The sequence below is a fragment of the Mytilus edulis genome, unplaced genomic scaffold (genome assembly GCF_963676685.1).
Source record: "Mytilus edulis unplaced genomic scaffold, xbMytEdul2.2 SCAFFOLD_1330, whole genome shotgun sequence".
Lineage (NCBI taxonomy): Eukaryota > Metazoa > Mollusca > Bivalvia > Mytilida > Mytilidae > Mytilus > Mytilus edulis.
In genome coordinates, this window is record NW_027268345.1 from 1,493 (window position 1) to 25,803 (window position 24,311).

At 34.2% G+C, this 24,311-nt stretch overlaps 1 long non-coding RNA gene across 1 annotated transcript; it reads left to right on the plus strand.

Moving 5' to 3' along the window:
• Nucleotides 1–344: 344 nt before the first annotated feature.
• LOC139507338 (uncharacterized) lies at nt 345–11,344 on the plus strand. Its single transcript, XR_011660658.1, has 6 exons — nt 345–512; nt 2,814–2,978; nt 6,302–6,454; nt 7,401–7,522; nt 9,078–9,171; nt 10,811–11,344. It is a non-coding gene; the product is annotated as an uncharacterized lncRNA (long non-coding RNA).
• The last annotated feature ends 12,967 nt before the right edge of the window (nt 11,345–24,311 follow it).

Genomic DNA, 24,311 nt, shown 5'->3' on the forward strand with positions numbered 1-24,311 from the left:
TTCCATTCTCAATTTGATCATTCCTGTAAACCTAGTGTATAACATAAACATATAACTATAGATATAGGAAGATGTGGTGTGAGTGCCGATGAGACAACTCTCCATCCAAATAACAATTTATAAAAGTAAACCATTATAGTTCAATGTACGGCATTCAACGCGGAGCCTTGGCTCACACCGAACAACAAGCTATAAAGGGCCCCAAAATTACTAGTGTAAAACCATTCAAACGGGAATATAAAAAAAGAGAAACGAGCAACACGTATAAATTACATAAACAAACGACAATATACATATACATGTATATGTACTTTATCTATAATATACATAATATCCGTACTGACAATTGATAAATCATATGAAGTAGTTTACATACTTTTTGAAAATCCCATAAGGTGGAAATAGCCAATAATTTAATGTGGGACAATTTGTGGGGAAGTTTTGGTTTCGTTTTCATTCATACGTCGGCTTTGCTGTGTTGTACCACATCAGGAAACACTTTACAGTTAGAGGTAAAAGTAAAATATTTAGATTGTGGATTTTAAATAAAATAGAAAATAAAATTGTTTACTACACTAAGTACGCGTAAGTATATTTATAAATCCTTTAAATCCTTCCTGTAATTGTGAGAAATAAATCCAATTAAAGCAAATGTTATGTATTAAAACCTCGATTAAAACAGAAATTATATGTTATATTAGTAGAAACATGTATGACAATCTTTTTAAAGATAATAATCAAAATTGAACCACAATCTTGATATAGATAAGATACTTTATCTGTTTATTTATAACGCAATATTTGAACAGAATACAAATGTACTATTTTTAGATTTCTGTTTACAACTAAAGTGTAATTTACACCTGGCTCTTTTGCAGGTAAATCATTTCTGTGTTGTTTTACCAGTAACAAAGTATTAGTTTCAATTCCGTGTGATGTGCGTAAGCGGTATTGGTAAGTTTGTGTATTTTGTAGATTGCATTTACATGTACACGTATAGAGTATACTACCGGCTTTTATAATTTTGTATAAATGGCTTCTCTTATCGGGTGTTTGTGACATTTATGATCATTGACACTTGTCGTGCACATATCGACACCAATAAAATTGAGAATGGAAATGACTTGACTTGAATACAAATATGATCAAACTGGAATATGTTCCCGGCAAGTAGTAAACGTTTTGGAAGTGGAGAATATACATGTATATAAATATGCTATGCAGCTATGTTCTCTAAGAGTTGGGACGTATACATTTGAGGATGATTTAGGGGCAACTCTTTCCATGGAGCTAGTTATATGCTAATGGAAATATAAACATGGTCTATACAGGTTTTGTTCGACCGACAGTAAAACCTTGCCAAATTGTGGGCGACCGTTTGGCTATGCGGGATGTACAAGTTTGCAGCCACATTCCGGTCAGAATTAGGACGTTAAATCCGATGCATCATATGTAGAGAATGTCACGCTTTCTGCACGTTAAGAATCTTTGAGGGGTCCGTATTGATGGCATGTTGCATAGCATTCCCCCTATCCAATATATAAACCCTTTCCAGTGACCAGTCTACATTTTCCCGAACTGCATCCCGGGGTGGCCCTTATTACAGGACCCAACTATTGTAGTTACTGTTAATTTGATCTCGTGCGTGAACTATTTGCCACTGGATATTAAGCAACCAGAAATAAATCAATCACTGACTGTGTGAGTAAGCTGGCCTTGGTCGCACATTATTAACGTCCTTCCAAATAACATTTATTACAATAGAATAGAACAGAATATGATATAACAGGAAAAAAAATATTCGCCAAATTAGGGCCTTAGAAGGGCATACACACAATATCATTATTAACAATAATATATGCAGTGGATAGACAATAGATATGTAACATGTGTAATACAATAATACAAATACGGAAACAAACATAACAAAACAAAAGTAAAATATCATAATTCAATAATTAGAATGTTGACATTGACCTAATGCAACAAATACAGCAAATAACATAAAATAAAGGTTTTTTTCAATATGACTAATCTGTAGTAGCACCAAGAGTCGATGCTTAAAGGGAAGTCCATATATAGCTACGTGTTCTTAATACAACTAGGTCAAAATCCTAGATCATTAAAAATATTATAAATTCTGTGTCCATAAAGGTACCATTTAACTTAGCTGCCTTTCCTATCATTAAAATACGTGAGTGTGCCCTTTCAAGTAGTATTGGAGGGCTCGGTGACCCGAGTGGTGTAAGCAATCGAACTACTATTTATATCTGTTACACTGAGGTTTTGAGTTCGAATCCCGCACGGGGCAGGTTTATTCGACTCCAATCTTAATTGACTAGGATAGTAGGTATTCCTACCAAAGTTCTGTGGTTCACTCCGGGTACTCGGCTTCCTCCGCCAATAAAAACTTACCATCACGAAATAGCACCATAGTGTTGAAATTGACGTTAGACACCAATCAATCAATCAAGTATTATAGTTCTTGTAAGAGAGAACAGTAACATCTTTGGTATACAAAAAAATATCGTATTCAGCATAACTTTGTTATTTTGATATTACAAGCTCATTTTCGTTTTGCATTTTGTTGTTCGATTGCTTTCATAAATATAACTATATATAAACGACATCTTTATATTAAATATCGACAGATCTTGACGACTTGATTACTGTAATAGGGTCAATGATTTCTATTTTTTATTTTATTTATGGAAACCTGTGTGTGTCAACTTTTATTCAGAACATTCTGATGTGTTTTACTTATACTTCTGATGACTGTGAGCCTTTATACAATACTGTTTTATTTTATGCAGACTTGAATGCCAGGACAATGTGAAGGAACACAATGAATGGTAATGGTACAAGTCAAACAAAACTTAAAGTTGTCCTGATTGGAGATGCAGCAGTTGGAAAGACTTCGCTGTCTGTCAGGTTTACTGAGGACAAGTTCGGAGACAACTACAGATACACCATAGGAGGTAGTTAATATACTAAGATGTGGTATGAGTGCCAATGAGAAACTCTCCATCCAAGATATAACTACAGATACACCATAGGAGGAGTTAATATGAATAAGGGAGACAACTACAGATACACCATAGGAGGTAGTTAATATAAATTAGAAGATGTGGTATGAGTGCCAATGAGAAAACTCTCCATCCAAGATATAACTACAGATACACCATAGGAGGGAGTTAATATGAATAAGGGAGACAACCACAGATACACAATAGGAGGTAGTTAATATAATTAGAAGATGTTGGTATGAGTGCCAATGAGAAAACTCTCCATCCAAGATATAACTACAGATACACCATAGTAGGGAGTTAATATAAATCAGAAGATGTGGTATGAGTGCCAATGAGAAAACTCTCTATCAAAGATATATCTACAGATACACCATATGAGGTAGTTAATATAAATTAGAAGATGTGGTATGAGTGCCAATGAGAAAACTCTCCATCCAAGATATACCTACAGATACACCATAGGAGGTAGTAATAAAAATTAGAAGATGGCGTATGAGTGCCAATGAGAAAACTCTCCATCCAAGATATACCTACAGATACACAATAGGAGGTAGTTAATATAATTAGAAGATGTGGTATGAGTGCCAATGAGAAAACTCTCCATCCAAGATATACCTACAGATACACCATAGGAGGTAGTAAATTAAATTAGAAGATGTGGTATGAGTGCCAATGAGAAAACTATCTATCCAAGATATACCTCCAGATACACCATAGGAGGTAGTTAATATAAATTATACACCATAGGAGGTAGTAATATAAATTAGAAGATGTGGTATGAGTGCCAATGAGAAAACTCTCCATCCAAGATATACCTACAGATACACATAGGAGGTAGTTAATATAAAATAGAAGATGTGGTATGTGTGCCAATGAGAAAACTCTCCATCCAAGATATACCTACAGATACACCATAGGAGGTAGTAATATAAATTAGAAGATGTGGTATGAGTGCCAATGAGAAAACTCTCCATCCAAGATATACCTCCAGATACACCATAGGAGGTAGTTAATATAAATTATACACCATAGGAGGTAGTAATATAAATTAGAAGATGTGGTATGAGTGCCAATGAGAAAACTCTCCATCCAAGATATACCTACAGATACACCATAGGAGGTAGTAATATAAATTAGAAGATGTGGTATGAGTGCCAATGAGAAAACTCTCCATCCAAGATATACCTACAGATACACAATAGGAGGTAGTTAATATAATTAGAAGATGTGGTATGAGTGCCAATGAGAAAACTCTCCATCCAAGATATACCTACAGATACACCATAGGAGGTAGTAAATTAAATTAGAAGATGTGGTATGAGTGCCAATGAGAAAACTATCCATCCAAGATATACCTCCAGATACACCATAGGAGGTAGTAAATATAAATTATACACCATAGGAGGTAGTAATATAAATTAGAAGATGTGGTATGAGTGCCAATGAGAAAACTCTCCATCCAAGATATACCTACAGATACACCATAGGAGGGTAGTTAATATAAAATAGAAGATGTGGTATGTGTGCCAATGAGAAAACTCTCCATCCAAGATATACCTACAGATACACCATAGGAGGTAGTAATATAAATTAGAAGATGTGGTATGAGTGCCAATGAGAAAACTCTCCATCCAAGATATACCTCCAGATACACCATAGGAGGTAGTTAATATAAATTATACACCATAGGAGGTAGTAATATAAATTAGAAGATGTGGTATGAGTGCCAATGAGAAAACTCTCCATCCAAGATATACCTACAGATACACCATAGGAGGTAGTAATATAAATTAGAAGATGTGGTATGAGTGCCAATGAGAAAACTCTCCATCCAAGATATACCTACAGATACACAATAGGAGGTAGTTAATATAATTAGAAGATGTGGTATGAGTGCCAATGAGAAAACTCTCCATCCAAGATATACCTACAGATACACCATAGGAGGTAGTAATATAAATTAGAAGATGTGGCATGAGTGCCAATGAGAAAACTCTCCATCCAAGATATACCTCCAGATACACCATAGGAGGTAGTTAATATAAATTATATCACCATAGGAGGTAGTAATATAAATTAGAAGATGTGGTATGAGTGCCAATGAGAAAAACTCTCCATCCAAGATATACCTACAGATACACCATAGGAGGTAGTTAATATAAATTAGAAGATGTGGTATGAGTGCCAATGAGAAAACTACAGATACACCATAGGAGGGAGTAAATATGAATAATGGAGACAACTACAGATACATCTTAGGATGTAGTTAATTTAAATTAGAAGATGTGTATGAGTGCCAATGAGAAAACTCTCCATCCAAGATTATAACTACAGATACACCATAGGAGGGAGTTAATATGAATAAGGGAAACAACTACAGATAAATCTTAGGATGTAGTTAATATAAATTAGAAGATGTGGTATGAGTGCCAATGAGAAAACTCTCCATCCAAGATATAACTACAGATACACCATAGGAGGGTGTTGTTAATATGAATAAGAGAGACAACTACAGATACACCATAGGAGGTAGTTAATATAAATTAGAAGATGTGGTATGAGTGTAAATGAGAAAACTCTCCATCCAAGATATAACTACAGATACACCATAGGAGGGAGTTAATATGAATAAGGGAGACAACTACAGATACATCATAGGAGGTAGTAATTATAATTAAGAATAGAGTGCCGTTGAGACAGCTCTCCATCAAAGTTTGATTTATAAAAAGTTAAAAATTATAGATCAAATTATAGATCAAAGCAAGACCTTCAACACGGAACCTTGGTATGTTCTATAACACATTTATGAGCTTCCAAATTCTTCAACCGAATTGACTCAAAAACTAATCTGATTTATAACATACTAAAATATATCCAGAACAACAAAATACATTCGGGAATTGTAATAGTCGGACTAGGAGAAGCATGACCAAATGGAAACTACTTAAAAGTAGGGAAATGGAAGGGAGTGGCGAACGCGGACTTACAATCAGAAAGTGAAGTAATTAATATGACGTACTACGTACTATATGTAAAAAAAAACAATGAATGCATGGTAAAAGATCACGACAAGCGGACAATCTTTAAACAATCGTGAAGCGAAAACAGAATTTTAACAATGAAATAGAGCGACATCCATAGTTTCAATGCACTAATTCACAAAAGGCATGCCATACCAACGAGACACTATTCTGATTCTGAGCTGAACAATCAAGCTTCAACTCATTGTAAACGTTCATGTCGAATCCTAAATTATCTACCAAATTTTACAGGGAGTTACTGCACCCGATCTCTGTATGTTGACAACAAGAAGATAATGTTCCAGATATGGGGACACGGCTGGTACTGAACGTTTTAAAAGTATCGTTCCTTTTTACCTCAGAGATGCAGATGTCGCCATTGTAGCGTATGATATCACTGAAAGGGTAAGCTCTATAATAGTTTTGTCACAAATTTCAACGATTCTTCTCTTGTATGATCTTGTCTTAATTAGTTTTTTGTTTTGATTCAAAGTAACCATTGTTCAGCTCAATAATTCCGTAGTTTTGATTGATTGATGTATTCCAATAGTAAGAAGGATGCCTATTTTAAATTTAATTTCGCGAAAAAGGGATGGGATTACATAGCAGGGTTCTTCATGATATAAGTTACAAATGTACATGTTACTGTCCTGAATATACATTTGCAGGAATCTGATATCATTATCAACCAATCAGATCTGATTCGTAATGTGATTGTGCTCAATTTAATCATTTTGATCGAAGGGTCTTTCTTTTAAAATTGAATTATTTTTACGTTTCACAAATATATGTTTTTGGTAGTACATAAATAAGTTCGCGTGTGCATTGACATTGACTCAAATAGATATAGGAAGATGTGGTGTGAGTGCCAATGAGACAACTCTCCATTCAAATAACAATTTATAAAAGTAAACCATTATAGGTCAATGTACGGCCTTCAATAGAGAGCCTTGGCTCACACCGAATAAAAAGCTATAAAGGCCCCAAAATTACTAGACTAAGTGTAAAACCATTCAAACGGGAAAACCAACGGTCTAATCTATATAAAAAAGTCTGTCTATAAAAAATAAGTCTGTTTGAAAAAAAATGAAAACAAAACGTCTAATAATTTCAATGCGTCCGAAGCGCTTTTCTGGATTTACCTTCATCAGGAACGCTCACAGCCAAACATTTGAAATCCGAGGATGTATAAGTACCGAAACCATTGAAGAGCTATATGACAAAAATACCTAAAATTGATAGCCCAAACTCATCCAAAGTCAACTTTTCCAGAGAGAGTTGAAGTCTTTTTTATTAATCCTTGTCAATCGAATTTTAAAATGTACCGGTATTTGACTTTTATTTTTATTAGAACACATTTGAAAATATCAACCAATGGCTCCGACTGTTACAAGAGAGTGCCCCTGAAACCATTAAATGTGCTTTAGTTGGTAACAAATGTGATCTACTGAAAAACGACAGGTGACGACACAGGTAAAACATACATAAAAACTTTATAATAGGGAGCGTTGCTTCATGATTAGAGAAAAAGCACTAGCGACATGTAATCTACATTATCTTGCCTCCTATACATTTCTAGAAATACGATTGGTTAAAAGCAACCCCGTGGAGACCGTGTATATTCCATATTGCATTTGTAGGCGGGCTTTATTTCAATACTCGGTGTTACGTCCCATTATAAAAACGTTTAAAACAGCTGAAGAAATTGGTGATGAACGATTGAAATAAGTGTATATTATAAATCATATTTAGAGAGAAATTGTTATTGTTGGCATAAGTATATTAGAATTTCACGTATACGTAAGAGATAAAGGTTGTCTCTCTTCCCATCGAGAACGGGATTATATCGTCGTGAATCATCATTTTTAAAGATATACTTATTCGTTAATGGATATAAAAAATGTACAAAATTTGTTTTTTTTGTGTTCGTGTGTTTGTCAATTATACCGTTCTTAAAGCGTAAAATGTGTTCCTGTACATATTTATTTTGTATTATTTTAGTAACTCTCTGAACAAGATTTAAAGATTCTCAGTTTGCTGATGTTTTTTTTTTTTTTTTTTTTTTTTATGTCATTTTTGTCGAGCCTTTGACTTTAGTTGAAAAAGCGAGACTTAGGATACTACATTCCGTGGTCGGAGTCGGAGTTCGCGCGGCGTCCACAAATATTCACTCTGTGGTTAAAGTTTAAAATTAAAATAACTTTCGTATACTATCCTGATTTATACCAAACTTGGACAGAAGCTTGTTAGGATCAAAAGCTAGTATCTAGAAGGAAATTTTGTTAAAATTTGTACCTGTTTTTTTACTTATAAATAGACTTAATTTTTCTTCAAGTTTACCTTACATACAGTTTTCAGTTAAAGTTTTTAAAACATTTATTACATTCATAGACTATCCTGTATTTTTTACCAAACCTGGACAGAAGCTTCTTACAATGAACAGATAGTATCAAGAGGAATAATTTTATTATTTTTTTCCTCATTTTCGTTAAGGCTGCGATTAACATAAAAAACAAAATAGGCGAGACACTGGGTTCCATGGAACCTTTACGATTTTTTTGATTTTTTTTGGGGGGGGGGGGGGGTGACAGATCTTTGTGAGAGTCTGTGTTAAACTTATACATAACTTTTTTTACCTCTCAACCAGTGAGATGCAGTGAGAGCTACACGCATTGTATCTTTTTACTGCATGTTGATCACTGGATGTCTTTAGGTTTGACGCATACCCAAGGTCTCCTTTTATACAAATTAAAGGTAAAATTACAAAAAAAGAACACCGAGGAAATTCTAAAACGGAAAGTTCCTTACCAAATGTCAAAATGAAAAGCTCAAACCCATCAACCGCATTGACAACTACTGTCATATTCCTGACTTCAAGTGGTACAGTCACTTTCTGAAGTAGAAAATAGTGGATTGAACCTGGTTTTATAGCTAGCTATAGATAAACCTCTCTTGTATGACAGTCTCATCAAATTCAAAATGATATTTTATGATTACAACTACTACATATTTATTTCTCCTTTTTCAGGAAGCACATACATTTGCAGATGAGCACGGTCTCTATTTTCTCGAAACATCTGCAAAGACTGGTCAAAACATACAACAGCTCTTCATGGATATAGGTATTTATCATATACTTAGTATTAATATGATAGCTTTTGCATATGTGTAACGAACGGAAGTACACAAGCCATAATTTCCCACCCAGGCTGATAACCCATATCAGCCCGGTCTGATAACCCATATCAGGGGCGTCTCGTGCAAAAACCCATAACAGTGCTTCTCGTGCAAGTTACTTCCGGTGTTTCCGGTATCGGTTGTTTATTTTTTCCATTGTGACGTCAGATATTGATGACGACGTTAAAATTTACGGGAACAGTTTTGTGGGGATAGTTTAGTACTTACTAACAAATACCATTGGCAATTATGAATCATTTTATAGTACAACAAACATGGAGTAATAATGATCATGAAACTCTTCCAACTACTCAATGTTTCAAAATGCCTCTATAGGAAATGTTACCATAAAATGTACATATATGTATATGGAGGTAGTGATGCTGTTGGTTGCATTGACAGTTGTAGTATATTGGATTTATAACTTAACTTCTTTATAAAGTTTTTGACTGTTTTAGTTGTTGCATTTGTGTTTTTTTTTTTGCCTTACATAAAACTATTGTCGGAAGTTTATGATAAAGCGATTAATACATGGCCTTTTCCATATCAGCCTGGGTATCATCCCTCGACCCATATCAGCGCCTCGACTCCGTCTCGGGCTGATATGGGGGTCTCTGGATGATACCCAGGCTGATATGGAAAAGGCCATGTATTAATCTCTATTTATCATATGTTTAGAAGTAAATACAGTAGTTTTGCATATGTGATAAATAGCCTGCTGTTTAATCCATATCGCGCAACTTTGATGCGCACCCTTTATCGCATACCCTTTATCACACCCCTACCCTTTATCGCATACCCTTTATCACACCCCTACCCTTTATCGCATACCCTTTATCACACCCCTACCCTTTATCACACTCCTACTTTTTTTTTTTTTTTTTTTTTTTTTTTTTTTTTAACAAAGTCAGTTTTGGTTTTTTTTTGCTTAAGAAAAATTTTCCTCAAAATAGGTAATTTTTTTGAATGACGTCATTGTTTGGTATGTGACGTCACGAACGTCGAGTTTTCATATTGTATGTGACGTCACGAACGTCAAGTTTTCATATTTTTTGAAAAATACAAAACACACAAATTAATACAATAATAAACAAAATATTTTTAAAACAACAGCACGCAAATTGTAAGGTAACCCAAGTGCTTCGGATAAATAATTGAGCAGTTCTTTTAAGGCCTTTGAAACAAGACAAAAGTAGAACTGAAGGTAACCCAGTGCTATTGATCAGAAAACAGTTCATATAATATAATACGCTTCTGTTGAAATATATGATAAAGCGTATAATACATGGCAAAATCCGTATCACATGCCGTACCACCCTCGACCAATATCATCCCTCGGGCCTTGGGTTGATATTGATGTCTCGGGATGATACGACATATGATACGGATTTTGCCATGTATTATTCTCTATGTATTAAATTCGTTTATATGCATAATAAAAGAGAAATTGTCAACGTCCTCTTTTTGAATTTACTTTTGAGTTCGGTATTTTTTATAATACTTTTTACATATAGACAATAGTATACTGAAAGATGCATTAAACACAAAAAATCGATCATACATTTTATTCAATATTGATTCCAGGTTCTATATTTGTTGGAGGTCTTCTCAAACAACACAGACACAATTCTGCTATCACAGTGACGGAATCAGGTGAACCTGTGACGTCAGGAAAATGCTGTTGACAGACATAGCGTTGTGGTGATTTTAAACAGCAACCTCTCATCGATATTTCATATTGGATAGCGTTACTAACAAACTTGTTATATTGTGTATGAAAGTTGTACTGCCAAAATAGTTACATTGCCAAAATAGTTACCTCGCATGTGAACAGTTAACCTTCCAAAAGTATGTGAACAGTTAACCTGCCAAAAAAGTTTCGTCGCATGTGTATAGTTAACCTGCCAAACTAGTTCCATTGTATGTGAAAAGATAACCTGCCAAAATAGTTTCATTGTATACTAACGTTCATATATGTTAACTACAGAAGATTTTAGGTAAACGTACATCTTCTAAAACATATATGTACGCTTGAAGTAACAAGCTTGAAGGATTATTATACATTCCATAGACACATATCCTATGGATATAAAATAGTTTGGCTCTGACAAGCTGGTGTACTTAGGCAGCAACCATTTGATTTTCTGGGGGGGGGGGGGGCTATGGTTTTTTTTTTCTGTACAAACTTTGTTTTTCGCCTGCGGCGAAAAACAATCTATTTTTTTCGCAACAAGTCGAAAACAATTATTTTCTTTCAATTTTAGCATTACATATAGTGGCAGCTGAGAGTGAAACAAACAATTTTTTTTTCTCAGAATCAAAAACAAATTATTTTTTCTCCAAAAACTGGAAACAAACTTTTTTTTCCAAAAAAAAACCATAGCCCCCCCCCCCCCCCCCCCCCCAGAAAATCAAATGGTTGCTGCCTTACCAAATTTATATTAAGGTGCAAAATAATTATTTTTTTCATATTTGTATTACTGTTTTCGTCATGTTTTGGGGATGGGTGGTCCACCCTTAAACATTGACGTATATGTATGTCAACAAAAATATATGTAAATCTGCTTAGTAGATTTATAAAAATCCTCAATTTATTGGACCCCTATATAATTATGATAGTAATGTTGACTTTGTAGTTGAAAATCGATTGTGCATGCGCTCAGCATGTTTAGCGATTAAAAACATGTTTTACATGAATTTTTTATTAGTTGTTAGTGGCTTTGAACTAGCTTTCAGATATCTGCGAGTACTCTCAGATCTGTTCCTAGTGTCTTTCTGTTGTTGGGATGTACAAGTAGCCGGCCACCTCCACTTGTATTTTTGTCCATGCATCTGATGAGTTAATAAAATTGAGAATGGAAATGGGGAATGTGTCAAAGAGACAACAACCCGACCATAGAAAAAACAACAGCAGAAGGTCACTAACAGGTCTTCGATGTAGCGAGACATTCCCGCACCTGGAGGCGTCCTTCAGCTGGCCCCTAAACAAATACATACTAGTTCAGTGATAATGAACGCCTTTTTCAACTGATTTTTATAGTTCGTTCTTACGTTGTACTGTTATACCACTGTCCCAGGTTAGGGAGAGGATTGGGATCCCACTAACATGTTTAACCCCGCCACATTATGTAAGTGCCTGTCCCAAGTCAGGAGCCTGTAATTCAGTGGTTGTCGTTTGTTTATGTGTTACATATTTGTTTTTCGTTCATTTTTTTATATAAATAAGGCCGTTAGTTTTCTGGTTTGAATTGTTTTACATTGTCATTTCGGGGCGTTTTATAGCTGACTATGCGGTATGGGCTTTGCTCATTGTTGAAGGCTGTACGTATGCTGACCTATAGTTGTTAATTTCTAAGTCATTTTGGTCTCTTGTGAACAATTGTCTCATTGGCAATCATACCACATCTTTTTTATAATTATTTGAAGAAGAACAAATGATTTCGGAAGCCAATAGGAAGAGAAACTCGTTATATGATTCGACCCGCAAAAACATTTATTCATTTGTACATGTAAAATGATGATTTACATGTTTAATTTTAAACTTCGATATGTATGTCTTTTTTACATTTTTATTTACAAGATTGATCGTTTATATAAATATACAGTGTTATTTTCCATTGTTAAACCCAAGCGTACATTTTAGATAAATAAATTGAATGAAAACTACGGTTCCTAATTTGATTAAAAATTCGATATGTATCATTACTTTCTTTTGTTTACAACTCTGTCTTGAATTGTTCTGGTCGTATTATTTCAAATATTCAATTTCATGACTGTATCATGTGTTTCCATAAGTTTACCATAGTACTATCATATGGTTGGGTTAAAAGTTAATGGTAAACCCTAGTTTTTAGTGTTTTAATGTCTAATCTTACCGTTTTAATTTATTGACCTAACTGCACGACTCGATTCTAAATTGTATGTGGTAAGATAATCGTTGCAAAGAATCCTGCTCAAACTTTAGTGAAAGACGGGTTTAACTTTCCATTGTTGCGAGAGTTTATATTCTGTGTTGAAGGCAATTGTAGTGACCTGGAATACAAGTACCATTCCATTGAGTTTAGTTATATGTCTTGTGTTTCTGTCCCTGCCCTAGGTTTTCTATATTTTGCATGTGTAGTACATCATGACATAAGAAATTGTTACGTGTACCATGATGAGCTTTCGTGCAAGACTGCTGTGTGTATTTTTTACATGGAACATTTGATCAGACTTTGACTTTTTGACTCCTGACCTACATGTATGCATGTCGGGTGTGTCATCATGTTGCAGTGTGTTCCTCGGTATATTACCTTGACCTCAAAATATAATTTTCAATTGACCTTGCTTCTGAATATGTGGCATGTAGATGTGTTGTCATAAGATGATTAGTCTATTGGCACGAGAAACTTCATGTGAGCTTGACCTTTGCCCTCAATGTAAAACTTGTATATTTTGTTTGAATTAAATGGAGAATTAACTGTATGATTGGCACTCGTACTACATCTTCTTAGATATATTAGATATATAGATATATTGTTAGTTTTGTGTACCACGATGACACTTTTCTCAAAATCCGCTTTGTGGTTTTTTTTTTGACAAGGATCTCTTGACCAGACTATGACTTTCTGAATCTTGACCTTTGCATATTGGATGTGTCTTCTGGTATGATTACCTTGACGGCAAGTCAGGAGTCTCTGGTTTTTGTTAGTCTTGTATGTTTTTAATTGTAAGTTTATTTTAATTATTTGGAGTTTGAACTGGAACACATTTTGTTAAGGGCCATCTGAATCCCGCCTCTGGGCGAGGGATTTTCTCGCTTTGTTGAAGATATAAAAAAGAAGATGTGGTATGATTGCCAATGAGACAACTATCCACAAAAGACCAAAATGACACAGACATTAACAACTATAGGTCACCGTACGGCCTTCAACAATGAGCAAATCCCAATACCGCATAGTCAGCTATTAGGACTAATTAGTGGCCTTTGACTGCTTTCTGCTCTTTTGACATGGTAACTGTCTCTTTTACACATTCCACATTTCCATTCTCAATTTGTAAGAATGTTTGGTTCAGATGAAACTAGATCCTTTAATTTCCGTGAATATCAAGTAAGAAAATTTACTGCTTCAGTAGCATCGTGTGCTGCCAGTTGTGATAGATAATGCAAAATGTTTCAATCATTTTACCTTAGATTTCATTTCATGGACATGTAGGTATGGATAATCTGCTTTTACATCATAAAAATTCACACAGACGATATACGCATATCAATAAACTGAACTCAATGCTAAGAACCTTTAAAGTACACTTAGACAGAGAGCTCAATCTAGTGAAACATTTTGTTAAATTGGTCACATTTAACTTGACATATCAGTCTGTTACCAAACTGCACCGAGATCCTAAAAAAAATGTGCAAGTTAAGTCTATTTTTAAGAAGAATTCAATGGAAGTAAATAAGCTGATTACTGAAATAAATGTAGAATATGTCTATTAACCACAGATGCCCCTGCTTGTGAAAAAAATGAGTAAACTTCCACATATAGATGCAGGATTCGCGTAATTTTGACCGTTTTGTGACCATACGCATTGTGAATAAGTTTCAAAACATTTGGTTGAGGCAAATTAAAGTTGAAGAACGGAAACAATAGATTTAGTAGTTTTCCTATCTCAAGGCTCCGGGTTCACATTTGTATCATTGGTACTCGTACCACAACTTTTTACATCTAAACACTCATGAACAGTGACGCCATCGGGACCCAATATCGAACTTAATAGATCTGTGTTATGGGGTAATGTGAATAGCGTATAAGGTTCCTAACATTTGATTGAGTCATACTTATTTAAGAGAAAGGAAACGAAAGAGTCAGCACTTATGTTTTTAAAGGGACATGATAACTCTTGAACGGTAAAAGTGACACTTAAAAATTTCAAATTTGATTTTGTGTTGAGGTGGGGATCCCGCTTACATGTTCAACCCCGCCTTATTCGGTATATATGTGCCTGTGGTAAATCAGGAGCCTGTAATTCAATGAATGTCGTTTTTTATATGTTACATACTTGTTTTTCGTTCATTTTTTGTACATAAATTAATTTTTGTTCTTTTATTTTCTCGTTTGAATATTGTTTTACAATGTCATTTTAGTGCCTTTTATTGCTGACTATATGCAGTATTGACTTTGCTCATTGTTGAAAGCTGTATATGACCTATAGTTGTTAGTGTTTGTGTCATCTGGTCTTTTGTGGAGAGTTCTCATTGGCACTCATGGCACATAAGGGGGAGGGTTGGGATCCCGCTAACATGTTTAACCCCGCCTTATTTTACATGCACGTGCCTATCTTGTTTTTCATTTATTTTTTGTACATAAATTAGACCGTTTGTTTTCTCGTTTGAATTGTTTTACATTGTCATGTCGCTGCCTTTAATAGATGACTTTGCGGTATGAATCTTGCTCATTGTTGAAGACCGTGTGGTGACCTAGGCTACATTGTATAATTGTTAATTTCTGTGTCATTTAGTCTCTTGTGGAGAGTTCTCATTGGCACTCATGCACCAGCTTCTTTTATTTATTGTGTATAAGTTTTATAGTATTTTGTTGAGGCAAACTAAAGTTAGGAGAGCGGAACCCGTGTTTATGGGACGTTCGGGAGAGACGGACTAGTGTAACTCTTTATGCCCCTAAATCATGGCGCCAACACAGAAGTTCTGACTATTGTGCTGGTGATACACATCCCACTAGCACTGTCATTAACACATGTACACATAATTTTATTATAAAAATAACACATGTACACATAATTTTATTATAAAAATAACACATGTACACATAATTTTATTATAAAAATATTCAATCTTAATTTTGATTTCTTTATTTTTGGCCGAATGATTATATGCATGCCCTTCACAATGACTGAATGAGTATCAAATTTGAAAAATTTATTGTGAATAATTATACATTATATTTTGTAAATTTTTTTCCAACTAATTAAAGCTTACCAACTTATTGATCATCCTTTCCGTTATATGTCTTTTATCATTCTGTTTTGAACAAAAAGATTTGTTACATATACTTCACATGTATTTCTTTCAAATTTGACATTATTAAAAAGCCATTAAATAAAATGATAATAAATGTGCAATCAAATATATATGCAAGTCGTCAACTTGTCAAGTGGCTAGATGCACATAACGTTAGCCATATAAACAACATGTCCTAATTGGGTGGTTTTAAAACTTCTAGCATATGTGGATCCAGGGGGGGAGCCCCCCCCCCCCTTTCGTGGGAAAAATTTGGTTGATTATATAGGGAATCATTGAAGCATGACTGGAGCGGGGTCCCCTTAGGAAAAGTTATGGATCCGCCACTGTCTAGACATATTTACGTAAATAAGGGACGAGTAAAGGAAAAAAAAAACAACAACAAAAACGACAAATTAAATAAAAGGATGTTCGATGTACTGTATACTTCGGTTTGTTTTAAAAATCTATACGATGCTTTATTTTTATCTAGTTTTCTTATCAAAATAATTAAAATGAGAAGATAAATACCTTATAGCTTCCTTTACCGTCGATGCTAAAATGTTTAATGTTATAAAATAATTATAGCGTCTTTGACCTACTTTACCTTTTTATTCGGAGACTTGCGGTTATCTTCTGTTATGTTCAACGGGAACATTAGAATGATCTAGAATAGAACCCAGATGGAACCAAGAAGTTGGGTTGCCTTAACCAAACAACCCGTATGTTGAACCAGTTACCATGGTTTCGAACCAAAGAACCAAGGTTCAGAACCAGAAAACCCAGATGGAACCAAGGTTTAGAACCAGAGTGCCCGGATATAACCCAATTGCATTCGGAATTCTCATGACTTTTTATACCTTCAATGTATTTTCCAAATCATTTATTTATTTAGTATATTTATATATAATTTTTATCGACAACCTTTGAAGGAAACTAAGTTAATGTATATGTCGTCGTCAATTCCCAATCTACACATGACATTTCATTTAAGCGATTCTTTGTAGTTTTTAGCTCACCTGGCCTAAAAGGCCATGTGAGCTTTTCTCATCACTTGGCGTCCGTCGTCGTCGTCGTCGTTAACAATTTTTCAAACATCTTCTCCTCTGAAACTACTGAATGGATTTGAATGAAACTTAGCATGATTGTTCTTTAGATTATCCTGCACAAAGTGTGTGCTTTGATTTTTGATCCGTCAAAAAACATGGCCGCCGTTACTTAAAATAGAACATAGGGGTCAAATGCAGTTTTTGGCTTATATCTCAAAAACGAAAGCATTTAGAGCAAATCTGACGGGGTAAAAATATTCATTAGGTCAAGATCTATCAGCCCTGAAATTTTCAGATGAATCAAACAAACCATTGTTGGGTTGCTGCCACTTAATTGGTAATTTTAAGGAAATTTTGCAGTTTTTGGTCATTATCTTGAATATTATTATAGATAAAGATAAACTGTAAACAGCAAAAATGATCAGCAAAGTAAGATCTACAAATAAGTTAATATGACCAAAATTGTCAATTGATCCCTTAAGTGGTTATTGTCCTTAAATGACAATTTTTCACAATTTGTTCATCATATTTGCTAACTTTAAAAAATCTTCTCCTCTAAAACTACTAAACCAAATTCAACCAAACTTCAACTGAATGATCAATAGGGTGTATAAAACAAAGTTTGTGCTTTATTTTTTATTTCGTCAAAAAACATGGCCGTCATGGCTAAACATAGAACACAGGGTAAAATGAAGTTTTTGGCTTATATCTCAAAAACTCCAGCATTTAGAGCAAATAAGACAAGAAGTTAAAGTATTTATTAGGTCAAGGTCTACCTGTCCTGAAATTTTCAGCCGAATTGGGTAACTGGTTTTTCAGGTATAATGCCCCTGAATTGATGATTTTAAAGAAATTTTGCAGTTTTTGGTTATTATCTTGAATATTATTATAGATACAGATAAACTGTTAAAAGCAAAAATGTTAAGCAAAGTAAGATCTACAAATAAGTCAATTTGACCAAAATTGTCAATTGACCCCTTAAGGAGTTATTGCCCTTTAAAGACTTTTTTCACAATTTGTTCATCATGGTGACTTACTTTTAAAAATCTTCTCCTTTGAAACTGCTGTATCAATTTCAGCCAAACTTAGGCTAAATGAGTTTCAGAGTATCTAGTATAAATTTTATATTTCATTTCCTTGTATGTCAGAAACATAGCTCCTATGGCTAAAATAGAACATAGGAGAAAATTTTTTTTTTTTTGCTTTTGAAGAAAATAGGACGATTCAAAGAATATTTAAATAAATTGAAAAAGCCAAAATAATCATTGATGAGAGATTTAACCAAAAAAATTAAGGTGAGCGATTCAGGCTCTTGAGAGCCTCTTGTTATTGTTTTCTACGGTATCTTTAAAATTATGATATACTAATATACGTATAAGTATGTTTAAAACTCAATTTAGGGAGTTCGTATCAATTTGTTAGACGTGCAGTTTGCAGTTAAGGTCGCTGTAATAATATTTTTTCAAAAGTTCGTTTGACTTTAAACAACAAACTAAATATCCTTTTTTCAACAATGTTGTCATGAACGTATATTCAACCACTCATCTTCCTAGTATTAAAACCATCTTGGTCATTTTCGTTGTTTTCATCATTGTTGATTACTTATACTTTTATAACTTTTTGTTATTTTAATGTCTAATACATGACAATAAAAAGTATAATTGCAATACAATTCTTTAATCTATCCAGCACAAAAGACGTACGATTCGTTCATTTACCGATTGTCATAACCTATACTCCCATGTAATTAGTATTGGGTTACCATTTGAATTGTATGTGGAAGGGGCTAGCATGAAATTTGACAGGAGTTTTGAGTAAAACATAAACAGGATGAGCATTTGGCAAAAAAGGGCAGGATGAATTAATAAAAAAAAACAGAACCGAGTAGAGTGAAAAATAAAAGGTAGGACAGAGATTACAAATAAATAAAAATGCAGGACAATAACTTTCATCCCCCCGAATAGAAATCAAATGATAGCTCCCTTATACCCTTTCGGCTTCTTAATTTTGAATATTAAAGTTACACTTCTACACTAAACACTGCGACGAGATACGCAATGCCTCTTTTCAATGTCCATATATATACTGCCTTTATTATTTGGAAGTCAGAAGTGTTCTGTATTGGGTTTTATACACTACCTCAAAGGTAATTTGCGTGCCTGCTACTTTCCTTGTGGTAGCCGTTTCTCATGCTCCCTCAGGCCCGTAGCCAGGAATTTCTAAAGGGGGGTTATTTAGCCTCAAAAAATCTACTTGAACAGTCAAAATTTGAGCAGAACGTTGACTTTAACAGTCATTATTTGTTTTCAAAGGGGGGTTCGTCCGGAATCGAAACCTGTTTCCCCTTTATAACCATGGTTTCTATTCTTAATGTTATATCAACCAGCCTAGAAAGTTGATAGGACATACATTTGACATATTATACGTTTCTGTGAACCTGCCATGATGCTTTGGATTTGTAATTGATTTAAATTCATTTTCCCGATAAATAACTAATAAAGTCAGCTTTATGTGCAGTCTCGGCGTCCTTATAAATCAAGTCCGAGTTTAAAAACATTGACTTTGCATAAAACAACGCATTTCTGGTTTGTCAATTGGCGGAGGATGCCTCATGTGAAATTCGATCTGCTTTTCCTTCAGGAGTACCCAAGATGTAATTTTTCTTTAGGTCGTCTTTCGTTTTTCGGCATGTTATTGTCTGACTCAGTTTGATGAGTCGTTTGATATCGTTCGTCTCTCCTAAATACACATGTCAGTTGTGCAACACACTTATATGACAAAACACACTTATATTGCAACACACGTATGTGATCTAACACACTTATATGATTATGTAATAGAATTTTAGAAAAGGAAAATTTTCTTCTTAAAATGCTATAAATATCAATAAAAACAAAACCCAACAATTAACTTCACTGAACAATACTTTTGTGGTCAAACATTCTTATAAAATCAATAAGAAACTATTAAGAACCTTTAAGATATTGTTAGAAACAATTATGAAGTTAATTTTATTGTTCACTTGTCTCCGGATAGTCATATAACAGGTTATTCATACACACAAATGATATATGACTAACGCAAACAGTACTAAAATGTTCGTAAGAAAATAGTTTGATAGTTAAAGTATCGCCAATGTAACGTATATAGGTATGAACCATCACCGATATAACAAGTAAAAGTATATTTGCATGTATATAAAAGAGCAATGTACAACTAATTTGACCTACATTGTAGTTGATGCAAGTTTATAATTCAATACAAAACAATTACTTAACTTTGAGAGGGTGTGGGGTGTGTTTTTTTTCCTAAATAATATGATCCCCAATTTTGATGGGACAATAACTTCAATTTCAGTTTCAAAATATAAAACCAGCTGCTATAAATAGGAAATCGAAAATCTACTTTTTAGACATTATTGAAAGGAGACAAATCTGAAACAATGATTTGCTAAACATTCGAAACAAAGAGATTCAAGAATAAAGAATCACTGACAAAACTGAATATCATGAACTTTTTTTCTTCTTCTCCAAACAAAAACTAGGATTGATATTACATGTTCTATGGGTTTCTTTTTATATGTTTAAAAACCTATAACTACTAAGGTTTTTGAAACAAAATTGAAAGTATTTACAAGAACAATGTAACCTTCATATTAAGCAACAAAGTCAAAGTGACATCAGAATATATAACATCCAATATCTATAAACTGCATGTATACTAAGGCACTGTACATTTACATAGGTAATACTGCATAGATAGTGCATGGTCTATAAAACTACATGAAAAATGTATTTTAGATATGCATATACATATATCATGAAAATATAAAGCATCATTATATTATAAAAAAGGGAAGATGTGGTATGATTGTCAAAGAGACAACTCTCTACAAGCTATGGGTCACCGAACGACCCTCAACAATGAGCAAAGTCTATATCCTATTTTCATCAGATCAGTTTTCCTTCATAACCATGGTTAAAACCATATATTTCAGACCTGTCATGTTTTCTACCTGTTTTTGCACGTTCAGACCGGTCCTCTACCATATATGGAAAATAGATCATATATATCAAATGTCTATTTTTTCGTTTTTCCTCAGTCTAAGCATGAAAAGCAAAGAGAATGTTCTTAATCATAAATCTACAAAGATTAGTTAATTTTAAGTACGGAAAACATTTACAGAAGCAAATCAAAATTTTAACTTTCAAAAGCAAAATTTGTAAAACAATTTCACATTTTGAAATGATTATTGTTTGTTTTCCGTAAAACCGTGACTAATATGTTACAATTAGATCAATATTTACCGAAACATGGATTGTGTTCATATATTATTATATCAAGCTAAAACCAAATGCTCTCATCTGTTTCATGTTAAAATACGATGACATTTTCTTCCAAGAACAAATTTTAAGCGGTTATGATTCATACTGTAGATGGTCTTTCAGTCCTAAACAAAGCCAAACCTGTATGAACATCGTTTATGAATTCATGTCCGTTCATCCTGGACAATGTATAAATAATCCGTTATACGTGTATTTAAGTACAAAAATTATTGCATCGTTTCTGTGTAGACGGCGAGAACCAATATCTAGGTTAGTACAAGAACACTATAGAAACTAGACTTATTATCACTAATATAAGAGCCCATCTCTCGCCATCTCTTTTGTCACCTTCACTGTACGATTTGGTTGCTGTTAGTGAATAGTACTCAGCTATAGGTGATCGGATGGAAGCATAAAGTCACCAAACATGCTAATAATAAGTTTGTGTTTGGAACATTTATCGGACTAACGGCGAAAAGTCTCTGATGTCCATTGGCTTTCTTTTATCCGTCTTTCGTTGTTCTTCGTTCTTCTGTATATCCTTTTCTCTTCCCGTTTTTGGTTTTGTAACGTTACTCTATATTCGAAAATCATTCCGGAAATTGAAATAAAATGCATGAAGGGTTTAAAATATTTTAAATGACTCCCAATTAGTATGCGCAGCTCTAAATCGTCACCAGTCAATAAGTTTAACTGTCACAAGACCCATCGACACAGAATTCTATAAATACCTAATAATACTAGTATGTATCAATTGAGAACCACTGACTAGCTTCCGACCTGCGACAAACACGTGACAAGGTTTCCGACCTACGACAAACACTGACAAGGTTTCCGACCCTACGACAAACACGTGACAAGGTTTCCGACCTACGACAAACACTGACAAGGTTTCCGACCTACGACAAACACTGACAAGGTTTCCGACCTGCGACAAACACTGACAAGGTTTCCGACCTACGACAAACACTGACAAGGTTTCCGACCTACGACAAACACTGACAAGGTTTCCGACCTGCGACAAACACTGACAAGGTTTCCGACCTGCGACAAACACTGACAAGGTTTCTGACCTGCGACAAACACTGACAAGGTTTCTGACCTGCGACAAACACTGACAAGGTTTCTGACCTGCGACAAACACTGACAAGGTTTCTGACCTGCGACAAACACTGACAAGGTCCGCGACATGCGACAAGCACTGCCAAGATTACTAATTTGGACATGCGACAAGCACTAACGAAGTTTACGATGCGGGACTAACAACGTGAAAGTTCCCGATATGCGACAAGCAATCACAAAGTACCTGACACACTACAACCACTTAATAGGTTCCCTATATGCGACAACTACTGACAACATTACCGATGATCGACAAACACGAAAAAGATTACCGACGCACGACAAATACTGAAAAGATTCTCGACGCACGACAAAAAATGACAAGATTCCTGACGCGCGACAAACCCTAACAAGTTCCGACGCGCGACTTACACTAGAAAGGTTCTCGACGCCCGACAAGCACTAACAAGGTTTTTCGACGCGCGGTGGACTATTAGTCCCCGAGGGTATCACAAGCCCAGTAGCCAGTACTTCGGTACTGGCATGAACATACGGATTTTTTTGTGTTATTAAAATTTGCTGTTACAAAATATTAGAAATTATTATACATTAAGGAATGTATCTCCCTCATGCAAAGCTCTGATTCCTTTCACAGATTTGGCTATACTTTTTGGACCTTTTGGACTATAGCTCTTCATCTTTTATATAAGCTTTGGATTTCAAATACTTTTGCCACGAGCATCACTGAACAAACATGTATTGTCGAAATGCGCATCTGGTGCAAGAAAATTGGTACCGTGTAATTGTATTATAAAGTTTCCTTCATTACATTAGAAGTGATGTGTGCGACATATACGTAAGAATACATATAATACTGAAATTGACTATTGTATTTCCTATACTAAGCCAAGTAAATAGCTAAGAAAACAATAATAAAGAACACGTACATAATTATTGTCTATTGTTCATTGACCCTACAAGTATGTTGATCCGTTCAAACAAAAACAATTATATATCTAGTATGCATGTTTTGGGTAATTAAATGCATATTCCAGATATATCAACATCGAAAGCAAGATGATTATTTCTACGAAAATATCTTCTACACAAAGTGTTATTTAACATCAGAAGAAATATCAGCAAATGCCTTTATGTAACTAAATTATGAGGGCCTGGATGGATCCACACAGGAGAGAGAGAAAATGGATAAAAAGAAATTTGAAAATACAGAAACATTGAAAGAGAAATAAATCATATAAAATAAATAGGTATTAACATGTTAAAAATAAAGAGAAAGAGCAATGGCTTCAAATAGGAAAAATCTAGACTAATTCTGGTAACGAGAATAAAAACAAACGGAGAAAATAAAGACGCCATCTTGTTGAAATTTATGTCTGATTTAAATGAGAAACAACAAAATACATTTCCAATTACAAAACAAAAATTAGACAATATAACAAATATTACGTAACTGCTTTAGACATTTCTCTGTTGTTTTAGTATTAAGACATTAAAATGAGTCTGGAACAGATGTAGTTTGTCACGTGGTTTACATTAATATTGTCTCTCGTTTCCTGTAAATCATATGCTGCAAAGCATATTCAATACGATTGGAATCTATTTTTGGTAATAATAGACCAGACATATATCAT